Source organism: Neofelis nebulosa, chromosome 1 (assembly GCF_028018385.1).
Source record: "Neofelis nebulosa isolate mNeoNeb1 chromosome 1, mNeoNeb1.pri, whole genome shotgun sequence".
In the NCBI taxonomy this organism is placed as follows: domain Eukaryota; kingdom Metazoa; phylum Chordata; class Mammalia; order Carnivora; family Felidae; genus Neofelis; species Neofelis nebulosa.
This window is the reverse complement of record NC_080782.1, coordinates 217,819,782-217,847,688: the sequence shown is the minus strand read 5'-3', so window position 1 is coordinate 217,847,688 and position 27,907 is coordinate 217,819,782. Positions and strand designations below refer to the sequence as shown.

Below are 27,907 nucleotides of genomic sequence, written 5' to 3'. Positions count from 1 at the left end.
AATGATTGCCGGCAAAGAAATAAAAAGAATGAGAATGCTCTACAGACATTACATCAGAAAGAAAACACTAGCATGGGCCAGTATGGAGTGGACAGAGGAACAGAAGTGACAGAGTTCAGGGGCAGAGGAAGAAGACACGGACCAGATGAGGTGAGAAACAGCCTCCTCTGTCAGCAGGGCCCTGGCAGAGTACTCATTACCGTTGACTTCTCACCACTCTTCCCGCACCCTAGACGTTCAGTCGAGGCTGGCTGTGGTAATTCCATTCGCCTTACCAATTAGGAAAGGGGCTTGTGACCCAGTGAGGAAAAGTCTGCTGAGAGGCTTCTGGAAAAGGTTTTCTCACTCTGATGAAAGAGAGGAAGAGATGGCCTTTCTTCTTTTATTGGGAATATACTCAACCAAATCTATTCTCTGAAATTGGGAGAGTGGGTGAATGGAAAGAACTTCAGTATTTAATGACCTTGTTGAATTATTAATCAACCGATCTTGAGTCCTGTGCTCCTGGACTTCTATTCATGTGAAGTAATGTTTCCTTATGCTTAAGCCAGTTTACCTATTTATTTATTGAAGATCTGATTGGCTTTATTAACTGGTTCATGAATTGGGCAACACCTCATCTAGCAAGTAGAGGGGAGCTCCCAAGCAAGTTTAACTCAGGGTTTTCTGTTAACTATTAACCAAGAATTCTCTAATTGAAATAATTAATGAGATATATTGGGTATTTCACCAAAACACTTGCAGGCTATATTTTATTTTATTTTATTTTATTTTATTTATTTTATTTTGCTTTATTTTATTTTATTTTATTTTGCTTTATTTTATTTTATTTTATTTTATTTGAAAGAGAGAGAAAGAGAGAAAGGAGTGCAAGCTGGGGAGAGACAGAGGGAGAGGGAGAGAGAAAATCTTAAGCAGGCTCCATGTCCAGCACAGAGATGGACACAGGAGTGGATCTCACAACACTGAGATCATGACGTGAGCTGAAATCAAGAGTTGGATGTTCAACTGAGCCACCTGAAGACTATATTTTAATTACAGTTTCCATAACATATATATTTTTTTATTTTTATTAAAAAAAAAATTTTTTTTTAACGTTTATTTATTTTTGAGACAGAGACAGAGCATGAACGGGGGAGGGGCAGAGAGAGGGAGACACAGAATCGGAAACAGGCTCCAGGCTCCGAGCCATCAGCCCAGAGCCTGACGCGGGGCTCGAACTCACGGACCGCGAGATCGTGACCTGGCTGAAGTCGGACGCTTAACCGACTGCGCCACCCAGGCGCCCCCATATGTTTTTTTAATTGAAAGGCATCTAAACTAACTGACTCTAAGTAACTTTGCAACCAAGATACTGGTATTCAGAATGGGAGGATAAGCAAACAGCATCAGTTACAAAATAAGGCTTAAAACATCTATGCATGTGTTACATATCAATCCCTTCCAGATTATGTGATAAATGAGTTAATAAGGATGTCATCACCTAACCAATCTGTCATTCCTAACAATGTGACCAGAAAATAAATAGAATTTATAAAGAATTTTCTTTATTCTTCTCCTCACTCTTTCACCGATTGGTGACTATCTTATTAATGACAATGTATTCTCCATTCTGTGCTAGCAGCTGAGAGTTAAACATTCACAATGGGTATCAGTATGCATGTTGCTGGGATTAGGAACGAAGGAAATTAAAGAATAGTCCTGTTATTTCAAGGATCTGTAAGCCAGTATTGCTGAAGCTGAAAAATTACAGGTCTTTCCGAAAGAATATCTTTGAGTTAAAGTTTGACTTTTTAGAGTAGCATGGCAAGAGCAGCCCTACAATGAGTGCAGTCTATGGCAGGTCCGAATAGTACAGCAAAGTGGGATGGCCTTTAACCTCGCATTTCTTACATCCTTTGGGACCACTTGTATGAGTCTTGGAAGTGCTCTGTCCTTTTGCCAGGACTCTTTTGTCCTTAGTTTGGCCCTAATAGCACGTAGTTAATAAGGGGAGAGATATAGTAGGGGAGATATTAATTCTTGCACCTAGCATTCTTAGGAATACCTTCTTTCTTTTTATATTTGCAGTCTTTCTGCAGTGCTTTATTACACTTAAGTGCACCTCACAGAGCATCTAAGCTATTGCAATCTCTTGACCTCTGTTTTTCCCACTTGAAATAAATCTCATGCTTCTGTCCAAGTTGCCTTTTTTGCCCATAGTTCTTACTTATTGCCCTCATGACAGCTAGAATGATTCTTCTAAAATATTTGCATAGTAGGGACACCTGGGTGGCTCAGTCGGTTAAGCGTCTGACTTCGGCTCAGGTCATGATCTTGCGGTTTGTGAGTTCGAGCCCCACGTTGGGCTCTGTGCTGACAGCTCGGAGCCTGGAGCCTGTTTCTGATTTTGTGTCTCCTCTCTCTGCGCCTCCCCCACGTGTGTTCTGTCTCTCTCTGTCTATCAAAAATAAATAAATGTAAAAAAAATATATAATTGCATAGTATACCATTTTCCCTCATCTTACTCTCACCTTTTCTGTGTGCTTGTATTTAGGATGTGCTTCTTGTTTTTTTTTTTTTAAGAATTCTTTTTAGCTTTTTTTTTAATGTTTATTTATTTTTGACACAGAGAGAGACAGAGCATGAGTGGGGGAGGGGCAGGGAGAGAGGGAGACACAGAATCCGAAGCAGGCTCAAGGCTCCAGGCTCTGAGCTGTCAGCACAGAGCCCGATGCGGGGCTTGAACTCATGACCTGAGCTGAAGTTGGATGCTCAACCAACTGAGCCACCCAGGCACCCCCAGGACGTGCTTCTTGTAAGCAACATGTAATGAAATTTTGTTTTCTTATCCGGTTTGACAATTTTTGTATTTCAATTGGAACATGTAATTCACTTACATTTAATATAATTATTGATATATTTTGGTTGATACCAACCATCACAATATTTGCTTTCTATTTGTTCCTCCTGTTCTACGGTCTGTTTTCTTTCATTTCCTTTCATCTTTTGGGTTGATTTTATTATGTAAATATTCCAACTTCCTCCCTCTATTTGTTATATATTCTTGTATTATTCTTTTACTGCAGAGATTATAGTAGTAACTTATCAAAGTCTAATATTAGTTGGTATTTTTACCCTCTTACCAGACAAAGTTAAGAGCCTTAGAGCCTTAGAATCTTCAAACTCTATTTGTCCTTCTCCTGACTTATATGGTGTTGTTGTGTTTTAGTTTAATTTCATATTTATTGAAAACTCCACCATAAATTATTGTTATTTTATACAATCAATTTTTATTTATGTTTTTTCACATACTTAACCTTCTCATTGCTCTTTATTTTGTCTTGCATCTCTGGGCTTCTATCTGTGATAATTTTCTTTCTGCCTAAAATGTATCCTTTGTATTTTTTTACTATGAATCTGTTACTATGAATTTTATTGATTTTTGCTTGTATGGATATTTATTTCAGCTTCATTCTTGAAGGATATTTTCATTAGGTATAGAATCCTAGGTTGACAGTTATTTTCTTCCAGCATTTTTAATTATCTATTTTCTTCAGGCTTCCAAAAGTCTATGAAGAAGTTAGCCCTAAGTTTGCTGTTGCTTTGAAATTTGTGGCTCCTTTTTCTCCCACATGATTTTAAGATTTTTCTCTTTGTCTTTGGTTTTACTCTGATGAATCTAGGTGTGGAATTCTTTTATTTATCCTGTCTGGGTTCATAGAGATCCTTGAATATGGGCTCAATGTCTTTCACTAATTTTGAAAAATTCTTAGCCATTGTCTCTCAAATATGCCATCTGCCCCATTCTCTCTCTCTCTCTTTCCTGTTAGGGCCCTAATTACATGTATCTTGGACTTTCTCACTGTAGGTTTCATATCTCTTATCCTCTGTTCTGTATTTTCTAACTTTTCTCTCTGTATATTCTGAATATTTTCTTCTGCTCCATCTTCCAGTTCACTAAGTCTCTTTTTAGCTTTGTCTAATCTGTTATTAATCTCTTCCATTGACTTTTTAATTTTAGTTATTGTAGTTTTCAGATATAAACTCTGGGGGGGCTCATTTTTAGAGTTTCAGTTCACTTCCAAAATCTCAGTCTTTTTTGATCTTGGCATATTAAATATAGCTATTTTTATTTTTTCTGTTTCCTTTTTTTAAAAATTTAAATTTTAGTTAGTTAACATACAGTGCAGTATTGATTTCAGGAGTAGAAGTCAATGATTCAGCACTTGCATACAATACCCAGTGCTCATCACAAGTGCCCCCCTTAGTACTCATCACCCATATAGCCCATCTCCCACCCACCTCCCTCTGTCAACCCATAGTTTGTTCTCTATCATTAAGAGCCTCAGCTTGTTTCCCCCTCTCCTCTTCCCCCCCTTCCCATATGTTCATTTGTTTTGTTTCTTAAATTATAATATAGCTATTTTTAACTCTGTGCTGGATGGAGCCTCAGTGGGTCTATTTCTGTTTTCTCTTGTTTATCTAGGTTTCCATTCATGTCTCCTTTTGTGTACTTGGCTATTTTGGCTGTGAAATGTTTTCACAGAAATTTGCTTCTATGGCAGCAAGGGGCTGTAGCAATCCAATTGCATGATTAAGCTGATTTGAACCAGTGATTCACTCCCTGTGAAAGTCAGTTCACCCTTACTTCTGTAAGGTAGCCTATTTAAGTATCACTTCAAAGCCCAAATGGTTTACCAGGCTTATTCCCCAACGCTTTGTGATTTCAATTCACTTAAGGGTGAATTGAAATTCACTTAAGGGTGAACTTAAGGGTGACTCCCAGTTCACCCTTACTTCTGTAAGGTAGCCTATTTAAGTATCACTTCAAAGCCCAAATGGTTTACCAGGCTTATTCCCCAATGCTTTGTGATTTCAATTCCACCCCCCCGCCCCAGCTTCACAAGCCTGTCAAAAATATGAATTTCTCAACTTCTCAGTCACTTCTTCCAGAATTGGTAAAGGTTCTATAGGAAAAGTTCCCTAACTGCCAAGCTTATGTCTGTGATTTGTCTTCTTCTGGAACTTGGCCCTGTAATTCTTAATTAACTTGTTGGTTCTCCAATGCCTTCAAGGAATTTTTTTTTCTAACATTTTGTCCGGGGTTTTTGTTTTTGTTGTTGTTTTCCGTGGGAGTGTTTGTTCAAATTACCCAGTGTACCATGCCAGAAGTGAAGAACCTGATCCTTTAAAAATGTAAGTCAAATGATGACACTGAAATTCTCTATAAATAGAATAAAAGTCCAGTGACTTCACGGTGGTCCAGAAGATCCTATGCATTCTGGCTCCAGGCTACCGCTCCAACTTTATCGCCTACAACTCTCAAATAACTTTGCATAAATCTAAGGATCAACTCAATATAAACTTCTAAGGTAAAAAGGCCATGTGACACGTTTATTTTATACCCCCCATAACATTTAGCATATTATCCAAGCAATATATCAATTTTGATTAAATTTGAACATCTGCTTAAAAATAAAGATTGCCCAAAATAGTGGCTTAAACTAGACAGCTTATTTCCCACTTACATGGAAGAAGTCTGGAGATAGGCAGTGCAAGGGTGGGATGAAGGCAGCAAGTACCAGGGACCCAGGCTTTTTCTATCTTGTCGCGTGAATCTACATGGCTTTAAGTCCCAAGGTTCATTCGTGGCCTAAGATGGTGCTAAAGTTCCTGACAGGAGGGTTCAGGAGGAAAAGGGAAGTATAAGAATGCCCCTAAATTTTAGCAGACTTTTCAGACGACATAACACTTCTGCTGTCTTCTGATCACCTAGCTGGTCATGTAGCCTCACCTAGCTACAAGGGCAACTCAGAAATGTAGACTTTTATCTGGGAAACAGTGGGCCAAGCTAAAAAAATTGGAGTGCTTTTAGTAAAGAAGGGTAAATAAGACACTGGTATGTAACTAGCAATGTCTGCCACAAACACTAAGAACATTTTTTCCTAAAATCTCTTGGGTTGTCTCTTTTTCTTGACTTGATCGCCTCCACGACTGACTGCTCATAGCCTAATTCATTCAATGCTTACATCATTAAAGTACATGATTTCAGCCTCCCAAAGATTGCATGCAAAATCCTATCATTGAAACTTCTCTATCAAGCAAAACAATTTGTCCTCTTTTTCTTATGCAAACATAGAAATATCATCTCTTTAATAAAAATCCTTTTTGGTAAAATGAGAGACGGTAAAGTTTCTCCAGAATACCCAGAATTGTCAATCACATGTCTCCAGTGAGTTTACTCTGATTTACTGAATGTGAGTGTTTCCCTTAATTAACCCACATCTATAGTTAATTTATATAGTGTGAGTGTCACTGCCTTAGTCCATTTCGGCTGCCATAACAAAATAACAGACTCGGTGGCTTATAAACAACAAATTTTTATTTCTTATAGTTCTGGAGGCCAGGAAGCCTCCGATAAAAATACCAGAAGATTCAGTGCCTGGTGAGGATCTGCTTTCTGGTTTGTAAATGGCCATCTCTTTGCTGTGTCCTTCTGTAGAAGAAGGGGTAACATATGTCTCTGGGGTCTCTTTTATCAGGGTACTAATCTCATCCATGGGGGGGGGTCCACGTTCATGACCTAATCACCTCCTAAAGGCCCTACCTCCAAATCCCTTTTGGGATTAGGTTTCAATATGAGTTTTGTGGGAGATACAAACATTGAGCCTATAGCAGACATTGTCTGTGACCCTCTAATTAATCTGTTTTTTGGTACCAATACTTTCTATATTGGATTTTGATTAATGCGTCTTTCCCACTTGAAAGTAACCTCTAAGCAGGAGGAAGCATGTCTGTTTTCTTCCCATTCTTGGCATCTAGCATGGTGTGTGGGGCATAGTAGATGTTCATTAAATATTTGTTGGAAGAATGAGGAATTTAACCTTTACTGCATACCCATTATATGCCAGGTAGTATGGTAAATATTTTTCAATTATAATTTTATTGACTTTTTGTAACAACCAAATGTGATGAGAACTATATCCCACTTCACAGATGAGATCAAAGAAGCTTGAGGAAGATAAATAATTAAACCAAGTTCACAAAGTCAGAAAGATACAGATCTGAGGTCTGACCTGTAACCTCTGTCTCCATCGTAAATGATCATTTTACTCTGGCACATTTATGTCAGCCAGGTGAGCTGTTCCCTGGCTTCCTCTGATAACAGGTTGACTGATTTCATGATAAGATGGAAATAGTAAATATTAGATTAATATCCTTCCAATCACAAATTCCTGAAGCCTCCTTGTGTTAATTAAAGGAATTCATTTATAACAATTAAATTAGAAGCATAATGGTAGGCAGCTGAGTGAGTTACTGGCTTAAAAGGGATAAATTCAGGAATATGTTTTCAAAAATCAATGTGGACATTGATTTGATTGATCCCTACTCAGCTAACACCACTGCCCACAAGAATCAGTTGTTTAGGTGATATAATTTTGATAGTAGGATCTCTAGGAAAAAGCAAGAATGATGACAAAAATTTCAGCTACAATAACAGATGAACCTTAAAGGATAAGGAAAAGGCAAGAAAGACAGAAAGAGATAAAGGAAAAAAGAAGAGAGGGAAACATACAAAAGAGCAGAAAACATACGAAACAGTGAAATGGAAAGGGATGGGGATTGGCACACATTTGTTTTGTTGTTGCTGTTCTGGGTTTACTTCCCTTAGCTGCTCAGCTTTCAGTCCCCATTCTTTCAATAATAGCATCTCCATTTACTTTTTGGTAATTCCATCCTCACTTTTGGATATGCCATCTGGTGGGACTGTTGTTCAGATACTCTGTTTTCCTCCAGCCCCCGAACGGAGCGAAGAGTTGAACCTAGTTAAGCCAGTCAGATTCTCTCTTCCTGGACTCAGAATCCTTTGTTTCAGATGCAGCAGTTGAGAAGTTCATGGTGTGAAGACTCATGTAAGCTGCCTGGGTCTGTCCTTTCCACTACTGGGTCTTTAGCCTCCTCTCCTCAATCCTTGGAGCTTCCCCAATTTTCCCCCAAAATTCCTTTCTTGCTTAAGTTTACCAGAGCAGCTACCATTGCTTGCCATCAAAGAACGCTAGCTGAAACAGTCAAGGCAGAAGATAAGTGGAAATAAATGCTGAAACTAAGATTTGGGATGCGATCCACTGAGAATCTATTTTTGGTTCCTGAAACAGTAGGTATTGGGGACAAACCTAGCTTAAACCTGAAACAGAGTGCATATTAGTGTTTACTCATTTCAGATCTCTAGGAGCAAATATAACTCACACTGTAAAGTAGCACAGGGTTTCCAAAAGGTGAGAGTAATATTCTTTTTCAAGGATAACCTATTGTAGAATTGACATCACAGTTGGGGTACGGAAAGAGTTTGTGTTTTTTTCTGTATAGTTTTTTTCTATATAAGATCTTTGTGTCTTTGATAATTTCACATCTTTGGCATGACTAAAGGATTTTTCCATTCAAATCAACCTCCTTCAACTTGGCCAGTCTCTTCTTCCTCCCCGCCCCTCCACTTGCCCCGTGGGATTCTTTCTTTTCACTGCCAAGGATTAAATTCTCTTGTGAAAGCCTTCAAGGCAATAGACATCTGTACTGGAAAGGAGATACAAAACTGTCCAAAAAGAGAGGAGCACTTCCAAAGCTTAGGGGAGAAAATAACTGAACTCTTATTCATATTGGGGAAAAAATCTGGTTTCAAACTGAGTTTTTTATGGACTTTTTTGCTGTTGTTGTAAAAAAGGATCATCGTTTATGTTGAATAAGAAAAGGTTATTGTTCTCCTTGACCAAAGATGCTAAGTTTGCATGTTTTGAACATCAAACAAACATCTCCATAGAGAATGGCTTGCTGCCAATATCTGGTGAGCAGGCCAGACTTTCAGCGTGGCCCAGTTATACCAGTTCTGTGTTGGTGGGCGAGCAATTCCAGAGAGAAGGCTGAATTAGAATTCAGCCCTAATCCTGCTTGGGATGCTGGCCTTATTGGGTCTTAGCTTGATGGCCAGAAGACAATCCCACAGCATTCCGGTAGCACAGATCCATGGCTCCCTCCTCAAGCCATGTGCACGAAAGGCACCATGCTGCTGGCAATGGGCAAACATCAGATGCAATGAGCACAAATAATAATTGTACACCCACGGTATACAATACAGACCTTAACAATTACTTTGTTATTTTATCAGTTCTAATCTCTCTGCCCTTATAAATATCTGACATTACTATTATATTCTGGCAATTGATGTGTGGAGTCATATGTTGTGCCAAACGGAATTGATTGTCAGTTTAGATACGATAAGGAGGATCATGCAGGAATGATATATTATCCAAACTCTACCCTTTCAACTTTACTCAGCGGTTTAGTCTATTAATCCAACAACTCATGGGAAGCCTGAGGCTGGATATGAGCGAATATGAATCAATGCACAAGAACTGAGCTCTAGGGGCTCCTGGGTGGCTCGGTTGGTTGAGTGCCTGACTCTTGATTTTGGCTCAGATAGTGATCCCAGGGTTGTGGGATCCAAGCCCCAGGTGGGGTTCCATGCTCATCGTGGAGCCTGCTCGGGATTCTCTCTCTCTCTCCTGCTTCCCCTCCCCTGGTTCGCACACTCTTTCTCCCTCTAGATACCTAAAAAAAAAAATTTAAAAAGAACTGAGCTCTAGATATTAAGTCTTAGAAAATAGCCCCTTGAAAAGGTCTCATCTTTATGTTTATTTGCCATGGGAAATGGTGTATTTTTTTTGCTCCGTGTGCAAATTTAGCTTGGGGGGAAACTCACATAGGTGATGATGTCAGGTCTCCCAAATGCTAGATGACTGACCCCTTCAGTAAAAGAACCTAAGCGTTCTTTGCTTTTCTTATAATTGCTCAGGCTTCACTTCTATTGAAAAGTGGCCGCAAAAGCCATTCTATGAAATGACTCTTTAATATTTGATAAATGAGTCCGTCTTAGGGGCCTATATGGTTGCAGCAATCATGTTTCTCAGCTAAGACTGCGTGTGTTCACATGGGACGGTCATTAAACAAACCTTTTAAGATGACAGGAGTTCACTTCTTCTGTCTCATTTCCCAGAAAGAAGAATAATGGAATAAAGTCTGGATAGTTAAAAGGGAAAGAAAAGGGTATGCACTCTTCCCCCACTACGGCTTTCTAACCTAGAAAGGCAACATAATTTGGGGCAAAGAGCTACATTCTAAGTGGCAAAGTAAATAGGAGATATTTATTCCTATATCTTCATGACACTTTAATGATATAGTAGACGATTCTTACTAGGCCCTTAATGACTTGAGAAAACTGAGACAAAGGGATGCTGAAAACATATTAAATATTACACAATTAATCTGAATTAAAAGACCAGAACTTGCTCAAATATCCTCAAATATCATTCAGGGGAATGAACCTCAAGGTGGAGAGTGAATTGGACAATATAGATACGAGGTATTCAGCTTTCATCTGGATCCTGATATTTATTTCCATTCTATTCCAAGTGAGATCTGCTTCTAACCACAGATGAAGAGAGCTCCAGTCCCTCCCCAGAGATATCAGACTGTCAGACCTCTCTCTTGGGTTTCTCCTCCCTGCCCCACACACCCACACCCCATGCACGCCACGCATACCTACCAGCTGCCCACCAGAAGCAGCTGCCTCAGGACGGGGCTGGCAGGGGAAGTCTTCTATGGATGGACAGCCCTTAGCAGCAGCAAGAGTCCTCAGCAAAATTGTCCTTTTGGCCTCAATTCTGACTTTGGGCTCTGACCCAGGTCTGGCAAAAGATAATATGTACCCATTGTAGAAAACATGAAAAGTACATAGAATTTTTAAAAATTGCTTATAATCTCGGGGCGCCTGGGTGACTCAGTCAGGTAAGTGTTCGACTTCGGCTCAGGTCGTGATCTCGTGGTTTGTGGGTTCAAGCCCCATGTTGGGCTCTTTGCTGACAGCTCAGAGCCTGGAGCGTGCCTTGGATTCTGTGTCTCCCTCTCTCTCTGCCCCTCCCCTGCTTATGCTCTGTCTCTGTCTCTTTCTCTCTCAAAGATAAGTAAACACTTAAAAAAAATTTTTTTTTAATTGCTTATAATCTCACCACTAAGTGATGACTGTCAATAGTTTGGTCTAGTTTTTTAAAAATTTAATCTAAGTAAAGCATATAAATGTTCATTTAGTTGGGGTCACATCTTATATGCAATGTTGAATTCTGCTTTACTTTTTTTTTTTTAACTTTGTAAATGAACATTTCTCCATGTCATAAGAACATTTCTTTATAACGACCACATACACCTATTATAAAAAAATAATGATTATAGTGATCAAGGAGAAGTCACAAAACTGAAGGGGAAAAAAGCAAACAATCTAAAAGTTGGAGATGGAGGAATGGTCGTTCTAATTACCAACTCGCAGATCCTAAACGTTATGGAGGAGGATGTTCAAGGAAGAAATCAGAAACTGGTACAAAAGGAATGAAACAGCTTTGATAAATGTATAAAATAATGAAAAGATAGTTGTTAGCAAAGATGTAAGATGTAATATTTAAATAACCAAGAAGACAATCGCTATTGTGCAGTATCAGATTACATTGGTAAGATTAATTAACATAGTTTTATTAAATAATAAAAGGGAAATGCAGAGATTTTAAAAAGATGCCCAGAGAAAATATGCACAAAGGAGCTCTTTAATTGTAAGATATTACAATATTCTTAACATGGCACTGCAGGTTCTGACATTAGATTCCATTTGTGAGCTTTAGTGAGGTGTTAGGAAAAGAGGTCAACAGTATGTTAAAAGCAGAACTGTCTAATTCCTCTCCACCCCTGCCAAAGATTATTCTCAAGGACACGAAAAAAATGTGGTATGGGGCGCCTGGGTGGCTCAGTCGGTTAAGTGTCCGACTTCAGGTCATGATCTCATGGTCCGTGGGTTCGAGCCCCGAGTCGGGCTCTGTGCTGACAGCTCAGAGCCTGGAGCCTGCTTCAGATTCTGTCTGTCTGTCTGTCTGTCTGTCTCTCTCTCTCTGCTCCTCCCCCACTCATGCTCTGTCTATCCCCTTCTCTCAAAACCGAATAAGTGTTAAAAAAAATATTTTTAAGAAAAAATGTGGTAGTATTTGACCTCTACCAAACTATTTTGTATTCACTGGAGATCGATCCCGATACCACCAGCCCCTCCCTTTGCTTCAGAGATCTCTCCTACTTCCCAATTACAACCAGGGGGTGGGCTAGAGCTGGGAAGACAGGGCCTTGGAGAAAATTGTGGCTTATTGCAAAGATGATGGGCTGTGGAGTCAGACATAAGTTGAATTCCGATCCATGAGTTGTCACTTGCAACTCTGTCACCTAGACAAGGGACTCAGGGGTTCCCTTCCCCCTTTATACAGTGGAGATAATAAATCTATTTCTTATAGGATGTTAAATAAAAGTTGGTTGTTGTTATTTCTACTTCATTTTTATTTATCCATATATTTCAGTTCTCCCCCCACACACATTTTTTGACCATGGAATCGTAGCTCATTTCGACATCAATTCTGGTTTCTTGTTCATTTCATTTTTTATCATTAGTCCCCTGAACTTGTGCTATGATAAGCCAGAAAAATTCCTTTCATCCCAGTACTTGTCATTTGATGTTTAATAAAGCTTATAGGTGGCACTCATAATATTCTTTAAACATTCATTAAACAAAAATTCCCTCAATAAATTTTTTATTGAGAGCCTAACATGTGCTAAGCACTAAGCCACATGATATAGCTAGAAATTAATAAATCCAGCTGGATAAGAAAGTCAGAGAGACAATGTCTAAATATATTTAGAAAAAATGGATAATAGAGGGGGCTAGTAAAAGTTGGATTCTCGGTGTAATGTAAGTTAACGGCAATGTTGATTTAATTTCAGGAAACTTTCTGATAGGATAAGAATATGAATTAAGAAATTGGAAAGGTAGGGGCACCTGGGTGGCTCAGTAGGTTTAGCGTCTGACTTCAGCTCAGGTCATGATCTCACCATTTGTGGGTTTGAGCCCCCCATCTGGCTCTGTGCTGACAACTCAGAGTCTCGAGCCTCCTTTAGATTCTCTGTCTCCCTCTCTCTGTGCCCCTCCCCCGCTCGTGCTCTGTCTCTCTCCCTCAAAAAATATATAAACATTAAAAATAGTTTAAAAAAAAGAAATTGGAAAGGTAAAATACAGTGGTAATCAGGAGATTTAATTTCAGCCCACACGTTAGCTATACAATTTTGAGCAAGATGTTTAACTTTTCTGGACTTTAGTTTCTTTATCTGTACAATGGAATTTGGAGTCACAAACTAAAATATATCAAATACTCTCCTAAATAACTCATAAGTTCAAGGGGAAACCATAATGGAAATTATAAAATATTTTTATTCATACAGCATACCAAAAGTTGTGGGTAATTGAAAAGGTAATTAGTATTAATTAGAATGAAATGCATGTATGTAAATGAATTTAAAATATAAGATTGAAAATAATTGAGCTATCTGTGTATCTCAAAAAGCTAGGAAAAAACAAAGTAAAAAAGAAAATAATGAAATTAACAATGGAAATTAAGGAAATAAAAAATAATAAAGACATAGATTATTAACAAAACCAAAACCTTACTTTTGGAAATAATCCAGACAAGGCAAGTTATGGAAAGAAAATAATGGGCCAACCTCACTTATAACTTTAGATGCAAAATTTCTAAATTAAGTACTAACAAACTGGGTGGCTCGGTTGGTTGAGCGTCCCACTCTTGATTTCTACTCAGGTCATGATCTCATTGATGTGAGATCAGCCTCTGCACTGGCTGTGGAGCCTACTTGAGATGTTCTCTCTTCTTCTTCCTCTGCCCCTGCCCTGCTTGCACACGTGTGCTCTCTCTCTCTCTCTCTCTCTCTCAAAAAAAGCGTGATTAATGGTACAGCCATTATAGAAAACGTTATGGAGGTTCTTTTTTTAAAAAATTTTTATTGAAAAAAATTTTTTTATTTAATTTTATTTGTTTTTGAGAGAAAGAGAGTGCAAGTGGGGAAGGGGCAGAGAGAGGGGGACTGAGAATCCAAAGATCTGAAGTGGGTTCTGCAGTGACAGAAGAGAGTCTGATGTGAGGCTGTAACTCAATAACCGTGAGATCACAACCAGAGCCAAAGCCAGATGCTCAACCAACTGAGCCACCCAGGCGCCCCATTAAAAAACTAAAAATAGAATTACCATATAATCCAGCTATCTCACTTGTATGTGTATGTCCAAAAGAATTCAGAGGATCTTAAAGAGATATTTACATACCCATGGTTCATTGCAACACTATTCACAATAGTCAAGAGGAGGGAGCAACACAAATCCCCATCAACAGATGAGAGAATTAAGAAAATGTGGAATATACCTACAGGGGAATATTACTCAGCCTTAAAAAGGAAAAAGGAGGGAAGTCTTATCACACACTACAACATGGATGAACCAGGAGGATGTTATGCTAAGTGAGTCAGAAAAGAATACTGTATGATTCCACACATAGGAAATGTCTAAAGTAATCAAAATCATAAAAACAGAGAATAGAAAGGTGGTTACTAAGAGCTGGGAGAAATTGGGTAGCAGAATTAGTGTTTGGCGGGTATAGAGTTTCAGTTTTGTAAGACGAAAATGTTCTAGAGATCTATGGCACAACAGTATGAAAATACTTAACACTACTGAAACATACCCTTAAAAATGGTTAAGATGGCAAATTTAAGACTATGTGTTATATGTAAGTGATGAATCACTAAATTCTACTCTTGAAAACATTATTTAAAAAAATTTTTTTAATGTTTATTCATTTTTGAGAGAGAGAGAGAGAGCATGACCTGGGGGAGGGGAAGAGAGTGAGGGAGACACAGAATCTGAAACAGGCTCCAGGCTCCAGATTCTCAGCACAGCGCCCAATGGAGAGCCTGAACCCACAAACTGCAAAATCATGACCTGAGCCAAAGTTGGACGCCCAACTGACTGAGCCACCCAGGTGCCCCTCTACTCTTGAAATAATTATTACATTATATGCTAACTAACTTGAAATTTTTTTAAGTTTATTTTTTAAGAGAGAGAGCAAGCAAGCAGGGGAGGGGCAGGGTAGAGGGAGAGGGAGAATTGCAAGCAGGCTCTGTACTGCCAGCACAGAGCCCTATGTGGGGCTCGAACCCACAAACTGTGAGATCATGACCCAAGATGAAATCAAGAGTCAGACGCCCAACCAACTGAGCCACCCAGGAGCCCCATATGTGTTAACTAACTTGAATTTAAATAAAATTTAAGAATTAAAAATAATTTGGGAAAATTTCTACCAGCAATATAACTGGAAAAGAGAAATGAATTCATACATAATAATAAGAAAACTTTTATAGAAAGTTTGGGCAAAACTTGTACAGAAAGAGTAAACAGATTAATCCATTCACAGAACATGAATTAGTGACTCAAACTTTTTGAAAAAAAAAAACAACAACAAAACTTCAACCTCACAGATAGTCTAAGAAATGCAAATTTAAATAAAGAAATGCCTATTTATTTATTAAAAGTTTATTTATTTATTTTGAGAGAGAGAGGCAGAGAGAAAAGGAGAGAGAGAATCCCAAGTAAGCTCCATGCTGCCAGAGAAGAGCCCAGCAAGGGGCTCGATCCCACAAACCATGAGATCATGACCTGAGCCAAAACCAAGAGTCTGATGCTTAACTAACTGGGCTACCCAGGAGCCCCAAGAGATGCCTTTTAAAAAGAAATCTTTGAAATTAACAATGATTTTTAAAAGACTGCAATTCCGTTTGGCAAGACAGGCCCTCGTGCCCTGCTGGTGAGAATATAAGATGATTTACACTTTTTTATATTAATTGTGTATCGCTTGTAGTAACAAGTTACTGTAATACTTAGCAGCTCAAAGCAATAAACATCTATCATTTCACATTTTCTGTGGATCAGGGACCTAGGGACTGCTTAACCTGCTGCTTAGGAAGGGCAGTCCGTAGCTGGACGTGGTCACTGCAAGCTCAACTCGGGCAGGAGAAACTACTTTTACTCTCACTCTTGAGATTGTTGGCCAGGATCAGTGGGTCATGCCTATTGGCCAACAACCTCAGTTCCTGGCCGTGTGGACTTCTCCATAGGCTGCCAGTCTGTCCCCACAATATGGCAGCTGGGTTCTCTCAGGGCTAGTGACCCTAGAGGAAGAGTGACCAAGACAAGCTATAGTTTCTTTTATTATTTTTTTATTAAAAAATTTTTGTTTAATGTTTGTTTTTGAGAGAGAAAGCGAGAGCGAGCAAGCAGGGGAGGGGCAGAGAGAGGGGGACACAGAATCTGAAGCAGGCTCCAAACTCTGAGCTGTCAGCACAGAGTCTGATGGGGGGGGGGGGTGCTCCATGAGATCAACACAGAGCCCAACTCAGATGCTTAACCGACTGAGCCACCCAGGCACCCTGCTATAGTTTCTTTTATAACCTAACCTTGCAGGTGACCTATCATTGCTCTGCTGTATTCTTTTGGTCACACAGACCAATCTTGGTAAATGTGGATAAGGACCACATAAAGGTAGGAAGACCAGGAGGCAGGGATCATTGGGGGCCTTCTTGAAGGCTAGGTGTCACATTTCTTTAATTTGTCAATATTTAAGAGTTTATACCTTTAATCCAATAATATTAGGTAATTACATTTCTAGCAATGTATTCTAAGAAAGGAATCATGTATGTGGCCAAATAATATGCCTAAGCGTGTATACCATTTTTATAATAGTATGATATGGAAATGACTTAAATGTGTAATAATCAAGAATGTATTTATCAAATAAGTGATAATACTATATGATGGATTATGTATCCATCAAAAGTGGTGATTTTGAAGAATTTTTCATATCATGGGGAAATTATAATATGCTTATTTTTGAAAGGCAGGGCATAAACATTTGTATATAATATGACAATTATGTGAAAATTATAATAATTATGTTTAAAAGATGATTAGGCATATTCTAATACAGTGAGAAGATAGAACAAAATATATATGCTATTCCTGGCCTCCCCTCTCCCCCAGAAAAGCTAAACCTGGATCTAATTATGAAGGAACAATCAAACAAGTCTAACTTTTGGGATGTAGTGAAAAATGACTGGTCTGCCTGCAATCTTCAAAAATGTCAGTGTCAAAAAAAAGAAAAGAAAAGAAAAGAAAAAGGCCAGGGAATTGTTTCAGATTAAAGGAGGGTGCAATGAATTTTTCTCAATTGACTTGGATTATTATTATTATTATATTTTTAGTTTTATAACATTAATGGGACAATAACTGGGAAAATTTGAATGTGGGCTTTATATTAGATAATAGCAGTGTCAACATTAAATTTCCTGAGCATGATCATAGTGTTATGATTACAGGGAAAAATGTTGTTGTACTTAAGAGATGCATGTTGAAGTCTTTAGGGTTGACGTGTCATGTAACTTTCCTGTGTGTGTGTGTGTGTGTGTGTGTGTGTGTGTGTGAGAGAGAGAGAGAGAGAGAGAGAGAGAGAGAGAGAGATAATGAGTTATTCTAAGAAAAAGTAAAAGTGGCAAGATGTTTACGATTGGTAAATCTACGTGGAGTATAAGGTGTTTATCTTACTATTCTTGCAACTTTTCAAATAGTTTGAAAGTTGAAGAAAATAATATTTTAAAGTTAAATGCAACATTAGAAAGGATTGAGGTAGTAAGAGAGGCTTTATTTTATCCTAAAATTAACATAAAATTTTATACTTGTCTGTAGTTCTCTATATTCAGTATTTTAATATGCTGAGCCTATTATTTTTACAATTGGCAGATAATAAAAGTTGTATAAAAAGGATTTTTCACTTAAGTTTTTGTATGTGATTCTTTAATTCTTTAAATGGCTTTATTTAATATTGTATGTAACAGAAATTAAAAAAAATTTTTTTAATGTTTATTTATTTCTGAGACAGAGAGAGACAGAGCATGAGAGGGGGAGGGGCAGAGAGAGAGGGAGACACAGAATCTGAAGCAGACTCCAGGCTTTGAGCTGTCAGCACAGAGCCCTACGCGGGGCTCCAACTCACAAACCAACTCACAAACCATGAGATCATGACCTGCGCCGAAGTCCGTTGCTCAACTGACTGAGCCACCCAGGCACCCCCAGAAATTTTACCTTGAAACTGAAATAAGATGATTTCAGTTTGCAAACAACATACAGAACAACCATATTTGCTCGTTGTAAAAGATGTAGGTTAACAGCAGGGATGACCCTTAATGCATCATGCTTATGATATAAAATGTCCAAGAAAAGGCAAAAATATAGACACAGAAAGTAGAGTAGTGGTGCCTAGGGTTGAAAGAATGATGAGTGACTGTAAATGGGAATGAAATTTCTTCTTGGGGTGATGGAAATGTCCTAGTGGTAATTAATGGTTGTACAACCTTGTAAATATACTAAAATTCATTGAATTCCACACTTAAAACAGGTGAGGCACCTGGGTGCTGCAGTGGGTTGACCATCCAACTCTTGATTATGGTTCAGGTCATGATTCTGGGGCCATGGGATCGAGCCCCACATTGGGCTCCTTGCTGAGCTTGGAGCCTGCTTGTGATTTTTTCTCTCTTGCCCTCTGTCCTGCCTCCACTTGCATGCATGTGTGTGTGTGTGCATACTCTCTCTCAAATAATAAAAAAATGTTAAAAAATGTTAAAAACAGGTAAATTTATGGTATATGAATGATAGCTCAGTTGTTTAAAAGATACAGTTTATTTATTTATTTTTAATGTTTATTTATTTTTGAGAGACAGAGAGAGACAGAGTGTGAGCAGGGGAGGGGCAGAGAGAGAGAGAGAGAAAGATACAGAATCTGAGGAGGCTCCAGGCTCCGAGCTGTCAGCACAGAGCCCAACGCAGGGCTCGAACTCACAAGTGGTGATATCATGACCTGAGCCGCAGTCAGACGCTTAACCAACTGAGCCACCCAAGCGCCCTAAAAAGATACAGTTTAAAAGACTTTAGCCAGATGAAACACAATCTCAATTTGAAGAGACATCAAAGGTATGAGAAGTTTACTAGAATTACCTGAGAAATAGTCAATAGAATTTTAACTGTTTCTATCCTTAGATTTTCCTTATTTTTATCAAGAGACACATCATTAGTTCAAACTTCCTGGAGGCATTTAGATGGAGAGAAACATCTGATTTACTGACTAATTCTCTAAAGCATACTTTTATAAATTTAAAGTTCACACAACGGCTAGAGTCAAGCTAGTAGTGGATCATAGATGACCTATTGCTTAATTAACGGATTGAGATGCTTTGTAATTACAATTTAAATTTTTCATTCTTCCAGCAATTGATTACTTAGTGTTTACTATGACCGGTTTTAGAGGCAACTGCCAACATATAATTGTATGTCTAGAAGTGATGGTGAAGGTAAATATTTTATTTTATTTTTTTAATGTTTATTTTTGAGAGAGAGAGGGGGGAAGAGAAAGAGAGATATCACGAATGGGGGATGGGCAAAGGTAAATATTTCAAAATGCTCTGTGGAGTCAGGTTTATATGCTTAATTTCTAAGCATATCCTTCTTCTTTTTTTTTTTAAATAGGTAATACCAATGTAAATTTGCTCTCAGTCCATGAATCACAATGAATGCAGTATGAATGACTGAGATTTCACTGTGTTCACAAAAGTGTTACTGAGGTTATTCTTGGTAAATCTAAATGACTCTATAAAATATTAGCTAAAAGATATTTGCACAATGAGATATCAGCTCCCATTAGTCAGAATGGCTAGAATCAAAAAGGCTAGAAATAACAAGTGTTGGTAAGGATGTGGAGCAAAGGTAAGCCTTGTGCACTGTTGGTGGAAATGTAAATTAGTGCAGCCTCTATGGAGAACAGTATAAAGGTTCCTCAACAAAATAAAAATAGAAATACCATACAACCCAGTAATTCCATTTTGGGGGTATTTATCCAAAGAAAACAAAAACACTAATTTGAAAGCATAGATGCACTCCTATGTTTGTTGCAGTATTATTACAATAAACAAGATACGGAAGTAACCTAAGTGTCCACTGGTAGATGAATGGATAAAGAAGTTATGGTGTATATACACCCCATGGAATAGTACTCAGCCTTAAAAAAAATGAGATCTTGCCATTCAGTGGGAATTATGCTAAGTGAAATAAGTCAGAGAAAGACAATACCATATGATTTCACTTATATGTGGAATCTAAAGAAGAAAATAAATGAACAAACAAAAAGAAACAGACTCACAAATAGAACAGATTGGTGATTGCCAGAGGAGAGAGAGGTAGAGGGAGGGGATAGGTGAAATCGGGAAGGGATTAAGAACTATAAACATCCAGTTATAACAAAAATAAGTCATGGGGATGAAAGGTACAGCATAGGGATGTAATAACTTTATATGGTGACTGAGAGTAACTACACTTATCACAGTGAGCATTTTGTAACATATATAATTGTTGAATCACTATATGGTGCACCTGAAGCTAATATAATATTATATGTTAACTATACTTCAAATAAAAAATATTTGATCAGAATTAGAAAATTATATGCTAATTCCAATTGTGCCAATTGGTTCTGAAGCACAGTAATAACTGGAAGCTTCTGCTAAGTCCTCTGGGAGCTGCCTCTTACTCAACCACTTACTAATTCCATACAGGCCTTGAGTGGCTTTGCGTAAATGTGATAGGACAGTGCCCTCCCTGACCCACTGGTATGGAGCACCATTAGAACAGGCTCTGTACGCATGCCTGTATAAAAATTCGGTGGTGGGGGGCGCCTGGGTGGCGCAGTCGGTCAAGCGTCCGACTTCAGCCAGGTCACGATCTCGCGGTCCGTGAGTTCGAGCCCCGCGTCAGGCTCTGGGCTGATGGCTCGGAGCCTGGAGCCTGTTTCCGATTCTGTGTCTCCCTCTCTCTCTGCCCCTCCCCCGTTCATGCTCTGTCTCTCTCTGTCCCAAAAATAAATAAAAAAAAAAAAACATTAAAAAAAATTAAAAAAAAAAAAATTCGGTGGTGGGCAGTGGATGTGATGTTCCATAGAACCACACTTGACCAATGGAGAATGGAAATTGGTAGATAAATGTGAACCTTTTTTGTCTCCTCGAAAGCATGCTTAAGCCTCCTCCATGAGAACCAACTCAATGATACATCCTCGTATTGGTTTTTCCTCTTTCCCTGTTTTACTCCCTTTCCCCCCAGCTGATATACCTGCCTCCTGGCCCTATTTTTTCAAATAAACTAACTGCATGCAAGCCTTGTCTCCCATTTGGGAGATACTCAGCCTAAGACATACAGGATATTTGATATATGCAATCTATAGTACTTGTTAGTAAATTCTTGCTGAATAATTGACAATGTTGTACCAATAGATTTGTATTTTTCACTTGAATTGCATCATTTGAGTAGTAGGAATTTTATAGAAAATGAACCCCTAATTCATTTTAGGAATTAATAGTAATACGAAATGATTCCCTAATGTACATTTGATGGCAGAGTCTTCAATGTAAGTTCTGGTTGTATCTGTCATTTAACTTGTATATCAGGGTCACTGTCATTAGGAAACTACCTTACGCCTCAGAAGAAGACAGTAATCATATAAAATGATGTTCAGGAGTCCAGGTTCTATATGTTTAGGGTTCCTTTTTGTTTGAAGAAGGCGTGCCAGCTTCCACCCCCCTGCCAATTAAATAAAAATAAAGAGGCCAAGTCAGAGACAGAAGTGGTTTGTTTGTTTGTTTGTTTATTAAAATCTGTGTACCCAAAGTGGGGCTCAGACTCACAACCTATATATCAAGAGTCCCATGCTTTGCTGACTGAGCCAGCCAGATGCCCCCAGAAGTTAAATGCAAAGGGGTTTGGTTAAGAGTGGGTCCGCCTAATCTTCCAGAGGCTTCTAGTTGCTCTTCAATCTACCACAGGCACCTGAGAGTTCTATATTAATTTTAAATTCTATCCCCATGCAGACTTTCTGAGCATTACTTCAGTACCCCTGAGTACTTGCTCCACTACTGACCCTATTATTCTTTGATGACCTGATTATTGCACATTTCTGTTGGTTGTATAATGTTGTCTACTGAGCTATGATTATAATCATTCTAGAATGTTCTGTTACAAGGTCTGTAGGCAAAAGTGGAGTTTTCAGTTCCACATTAAAAATGGGCTACAATTGGGGCCCCTGGGTGGGTCAGTCTGTTAAGCACCTGACTTTGGCTCAGATCATGATCTCACAGCTTGTGAGTTTGAGCCCTGCACTGCTATGCTAGTGCAGAGCCTCCTTGGGATTCTCTCTCTCTCTCTCTCTCTCTCTCTCCCTTGCTCTCTCTCAAAATAAATAAATAAACTTAAAAAAAAACTTTAAAAATAAGTAAAAAATTAAAATGAGCTACAATTTAGACAAGTCCTTAACAAATGTTTGTGGGCAGAGAGACCTCATTGAAACAACAGCAGTCAATTCCTCATTATCTTTGCTATTAGAAGAAAGTAATGGTGGAATTCTTCCAAAATAGTGGATAGAGTATAATACTATAATGGATTTCCTCCCCTACCCCCCCAAAGGATTTGCCTGCCTAACTGCCTAAACTTTTTTTTTTTTTTCTTTTGGTTTAGACCAAATTCTCAATGATTTTGCATCCCTTGTGCACACATTGTAGCTTGGGGATGGGGACCTGACTGGTATTGACTGAGAGGTTCAAGATGGTCTCCGAATGCAAACTGCCCTTGGGAAATTCACATGCAGATAATGAAGTGGTGGCTGTACCTAAAATATTGATCAAAATGCAATTTAATCTGTGCAATAGGCTTCAGGCTCTGCCTTCTGACCCTGGAACAGCCACAGCAAAGTCAATCAAATGAGGGCCTTTCCTGAAGAGGACAAGCAAGTTTAAGCTTTTAAAGTGTTCCCTGGTTTCCTTGTTGAAAACGGAGCTCAAGGGGCACCTGGCTGCCTCAGTTGGAAGAGCATGTGACTTTTGATGTCGGGGTTTTGAGTTCAAGCCCCACACTGGGTGCAGAGATGACTTAAATAAGTAAAATAAAATCTTTTTAAAAAATGTTTTAAAACTTTTAAAAAATGTTTTAAGGGGCACCTGGGTGGCTCAGTCGGTTGGGCAGCCGACTTCGGTTCAGGTCATGATCTCACGGTCCGTGAGTTTGGGCCCCGCGTCGGGCTCTGTGCTGACAGCTCAGAGCCTGGAGCCTGTTTCAGATTCTGTGTCTCCCTCTCTCTCTGCCCCTCCCCTGTTCATGCTCTGTCTCTCTCTGTCTCAAAAATAAATAAATGTTAAAAAAAATTTAAAAAAAAAAAAAAAAAAAATGTTTTAAAAACTTTTTAAAAAGTTCATGTTTTTAAAAACTTTGTTTTAGTGCTTTAAAGGTAGAGCTAATAACTAATTATTATTTTTATTTTTTTTTCCTCTAGGATTTTATTTAAATTGAAGTTAGTTAACATATAGTATAATATTGGTTTAAGGAGTAGAACTTAGCGATTCATCGCTTACACATAACACTCAGTGTTCATCCCAACAAGTGCCCTCCTTAATGTCCATCACCCATTTAGCTCATCCCCCATCCACCTCCACTCCAGCAACCTTTCATTTGTTCTCTATAGTTAAGGATCTCTTCTGTTTGCCCCCCTCTATGTTTTTATCTTATTTTTTCCTTCTCTTCCCCTATGTTCGTCAGTTTTGTTTCTTAAATTCCACATATGAGTGAAATCATATGCTATGGAATATTACCCAGCCGTCAAAAAGAATGAAATCTTGTCATTTGCAACAGTGTGGGTGGAACTGGAGTGTATTATGCTAAGCAAAATAAGTTGGTCAGAGAAAGACAATTACTGTTATTGATTTTTAAAAATAAAACCTAGTTTTTAGTCTTTCTCCTTAGGAATATTCCATCTGCCCCGGTAAGGATAATAGGCTGCCATGGAATAAAATTGGTGAATGTTAAATACACAGGGACACAATTTTATTCTATGCAGGGTTGTTTGCTGTCATAAAGGTTTATCAGGGAACAAACAGCCTCAAAGAATCTTTTAGTGTGTTGTTACTATCCTCTTCAGGCTGCGTTTGGTATATTTTCCTGGTCATCTTATTAATATTGTTAGATTTAGAATACAGAGACTTTTTTACCTCCAAGTGTCTGCCCTTAAAAAAACAAACAAAAGCAAAAACCAAGCAACAAAAAATTAAGACAACTAATAATACTCATACACTTACTTAGAATCAATTATCATACTAAGGAGCCATAATTGCAGTTTCTTACATCTGTTCTGGGCACTATCGGATGCTCATTTCCCAGCAGATGTATGCATCAGTGAGGCGTCATAGTTTCTAACCTATAATGCTGCTATTATTTCATGTTGAAATTACTCTCTTTTTTAAAAAGATTTATTTAATCACTTAAGTAATCTCTAGACCCAACATGGGGCACAAACTCACAACCCTGAGGTCAAGAGGCGCATGCTCTACCAACTGAGCCAGCCAGGTAGGTGCCCCACACCAAAATTATTCTCATCTAATTTCCGAAGATCTATATTGGGCCTGTAGGTAGTTAGGGGATGAAGAGGTGTTTGCGATGATTTGGAAGTCTCTGGTTACAACCTGGAAGAAGAGTGTCTTTGGTGAAACATGAACCAAATTGTTCTCCTGCTCCTTTCCATTTGCCCTTTGTTTACAGTAAGATTATGCAAATATACCTTTGAGTTGGGGGTGAGGGTAGGGAGAGAAAGTGGTCTCCTTTTTTGTGTTCACTGTTATATAAAAGACCACTGTATAGGCAATTTCATCTCCTAAAGACCAGACAGTAGATATTCAATTAATGACACTGAAGTTGGATCAAATTATCCTTCCTGTTCTTAGTTCTTCTAAGGAGAACAAAACTCTGCCTTTCCTATCTTCTAGTTCTTACCCATGTAGCAGGCCACAGATTATTATGTACTTTAATTCTACATTAGGTGCTTTTCAGGGGGGGAAACCCCATAGTTTAACCTAATGAAGTGAAACATGTCTGCAATACAACTCAGATGAGATCAGCCATGGTTCTTAATGTGTATTTGTGAGATGTTGAAAGTTCTTTCTTTTAATCAGTCAATATGCTTTTGTTTGTTTTTACTGTCTATGTTTTTGCAGCACTATTATTCATGAGATACAACTCATCATGTACTTCGGATGAACAGAACAGCGAGGGGTGTTTTTAGTTGACTGCTGCTGCACAATTATCACAAGGAAGAAAATGAAGCAGTATGCTATTTTGGGGTTTCATCAACGTGAAGCTGGTTGTAATCTCAATTTGTGAGATATGGCGAGGAAAATGAAAGTGGGGGAAGGGATGGTGGGGAGGTGAATGGGAAGGGAAGAGCGAAATGGGGTATGATGTTCATTATAAAACCTACGCGACATTATAAAATTTTTGACTTGTAGGTCAAAGCCATTTGAAAATATGTTAAGGTCTGAGTCTTAAATGATTGACTCATCTGGTATAACTTGTAATAAGATGAATGCTATGTTAATGTCTTATTAGAACAGAATCATTGATGGGGGCGCCTGGGTGGCTCAGTCGGTTGAGCGTCTGGCTTCGGCTCAGGTCATGATCTCACCATTAGTGAGTTTGAGCCCCGCGTCGGGCCCTGTGCTGACAGCTCAGAGCCTAGAGCCTGCTTCAGATTCTGTGTCCCCCTCTCTCTCCACCCCATCCCTGCTTGTGTTCTGTCTCTGTCTTTCAAAAATGAATAAACATAAAAATAAAATAAAAAAAAGAACAGAATCATCGGAAACAGTGCCAAAGACTATTTTCTGTGGATATTTTCATAAGACAGATCTGGGTGGAAATGGTGATTTGCCTCCTCTGAAGATCCTACAGAGCTGAGAGCCTTTGGACACTTGGATACTATGCTAAGTAAATGTTATGTACTTCATTTAAAAACGTACCCATAATGATCAGCAAGGTAGCTTCCTTATTCTAACCTAAGTTATATAATAAAAGGTGATTTTTATTATTCTGACAATTTTGGGGAGGAAAAATAATTTTCCCTCTACCCTTCTGAGTTCTTGGCTGAGACCGTTGTAATAGATTAACAAGAGAAAAACAAACAAGTTTATTAACAGGTATACCTCATGTATACACAGGAGACACTCAGGAACAATGAATAACTCTCTGAGGTGTCTTTAGAATTCAGGATTAAATGCTATCTTTATAGGAAAAGGGGAGCAGAGATATAGGCCTCTTGGGGGACAGTGAATGATTTTTAGGAAAGATAACTGGGCCATTAGAAGAATAGATGAGAGGCATGGTAGTTTGTGACAAAGTTTGTCTGAGTGTGGTGTTGACTGGAAGTTTCCTCTCCAGGACAAGAATCATGTTCCTTGGTTGAGGAAACTCCAGGGGAGGGCATCTATGACAACTGAGTTCCTTTTGGAGAATATGTCTTCAGGTAGATAAAGGGAGCTCAGAGAAAGCCCTGCATTTGCTTTCTAAGTACCTACAGCTCAAAATATCAATATACCAAAGTGGCATGCCAACAGTGTCCTATTATCCTTTACAATCATGAAAAAAAGAAAAAAAATGTTTCATGCAGGAGGAAGTGCAAAAAAAATAGCAAAACCCTCATTTGATATTAACACTTCAAAATGGAAGTTTTGACTGATAGACAGCCAGTAAGTTTTTAGACATATTAACTAGGTCAAGCTTTAAACAATGGATCATTTTATCTGAAATTACTCTATTCATGGTAGGCTTTGTATGAGGTCTGTGACTAGTCATGTCAAGTTAGTTCTTAGAAAATAGCTCTGGAGCTCATTTGATTGGAAGAAGCATATGAATTCTTCATATCCTTAAACTAGGATGGAAAGAATGCATTTCCAGAACCTGCAAATGCTGAAGATTTCAGTTCTCATCAGTATTTAACATAATGCACTGTCCCTAAACAAATGCAAAGCTATCAGAAAAGGAGATAGAGATTCAACTCATATCTTCTTACCATTTTCACTGGACTTTGCTGCTTACAAAAAAAAAAAATGCTTTGGGCATGATGTTCCATGAAAAAGAGTAGTCAGCAAGTTGTTATAGGCTTAGGTTGGACAAGGAGAATTTTACAGAGATCAAGTACAGAAAGAACAGAGAAGGAAATTTAATACCATTGAATGCCCTTGACCAAAATTTTCATAATGAGCTGGTTTCCTAATGTCATAATTTCTGAACTTACTGTGCTTCAGAAACATCTTGTGAAAAGTCTAGTAGTAAAGTTCATATGATAAATTATGTTGAGAACATTATTACATAATGTGGAATTTAAGAAATTCTTTTTATTGAGTGCCTATCATATGCTTGACAAAATAAAGAAAATTTAGCTCCTTTCTCAAGATGCCTTTCATTGGAAGTATTTCTTTCAAAACTCTTGTTTTTGTCAAATAATTTGGGATCAGTGTTGGGATAACATAGAACATTACCTCATTTTATTCAAATATGTATTGATATAGGTATAATTTAACAACTATTTTTGTAATGCCGGTTATAACTTGAATAAGGAAGATGTTCAGAAACTCTTTTAAAATCAAAGTTAAACCACTGAGGTGGCATTATCATGTGATCTCATTCCTATCTATAAATAACTAGAGCAAAAAAGCACCTGGACTTTCTCTTCCCTTTTTTTTGATGGAAAGCTTGGTTGGCATCTTTGCAATTAACTTTATATTTAACTTTATATATTTAGGCTGACTCTGTTATATACTGAACTTTTTTGATTCTGACAAGTGTGTATGGTGTAGAATAAAACAAATCAATTATGTTGGGCTTTTCCCTCCTAAATTCAATCTCACGCTTTTCTTTGAAATTCTAATATCTCTTTAAATCTGTCTAATTTTATCATTTATATAGAAGGGTTTTGTAAACAACTTCCATATGTAAGCAGTGCTGTTGCCTGTAACAACATGTGGTCATAATATTAATAGTATTTTGTCTTCT

General features: G+C 38.2%; 2 long non-coding RNA genes across 2 annotated transcripts; one reads left to right on the top strand and one right to left on the bottom strand.

Moving 5' to 3' along the window:
• LOC131485367 (uncharacterized) lies at nt 1–27,300 on the top strand. The gene is made up of 2 exons (XR_009248794.1): nt 1–150; nt 25,078–27,300. It is a non-coding gene; the product is annotated as an uncharacterized LOC131485367 (long non-coding RNA).
• Nucleotides 8,639–21,717, bottom strand: LOC131485368 (uncharacterized). Its single transcript, XR_009248796.1, has 3 exons — nt 21,516–21,717; nt 10,580–10,721; nt 8,639–9,043 (listed from the first exon to the last, which is right to left on the bottom strand). It is a non-coding gene; the product is annotated as an uncharacterized LOC131485368 (long non-coding RNA).
• Nucleotides 27,301–27,907: the final 607 nt, after the last annotated feature.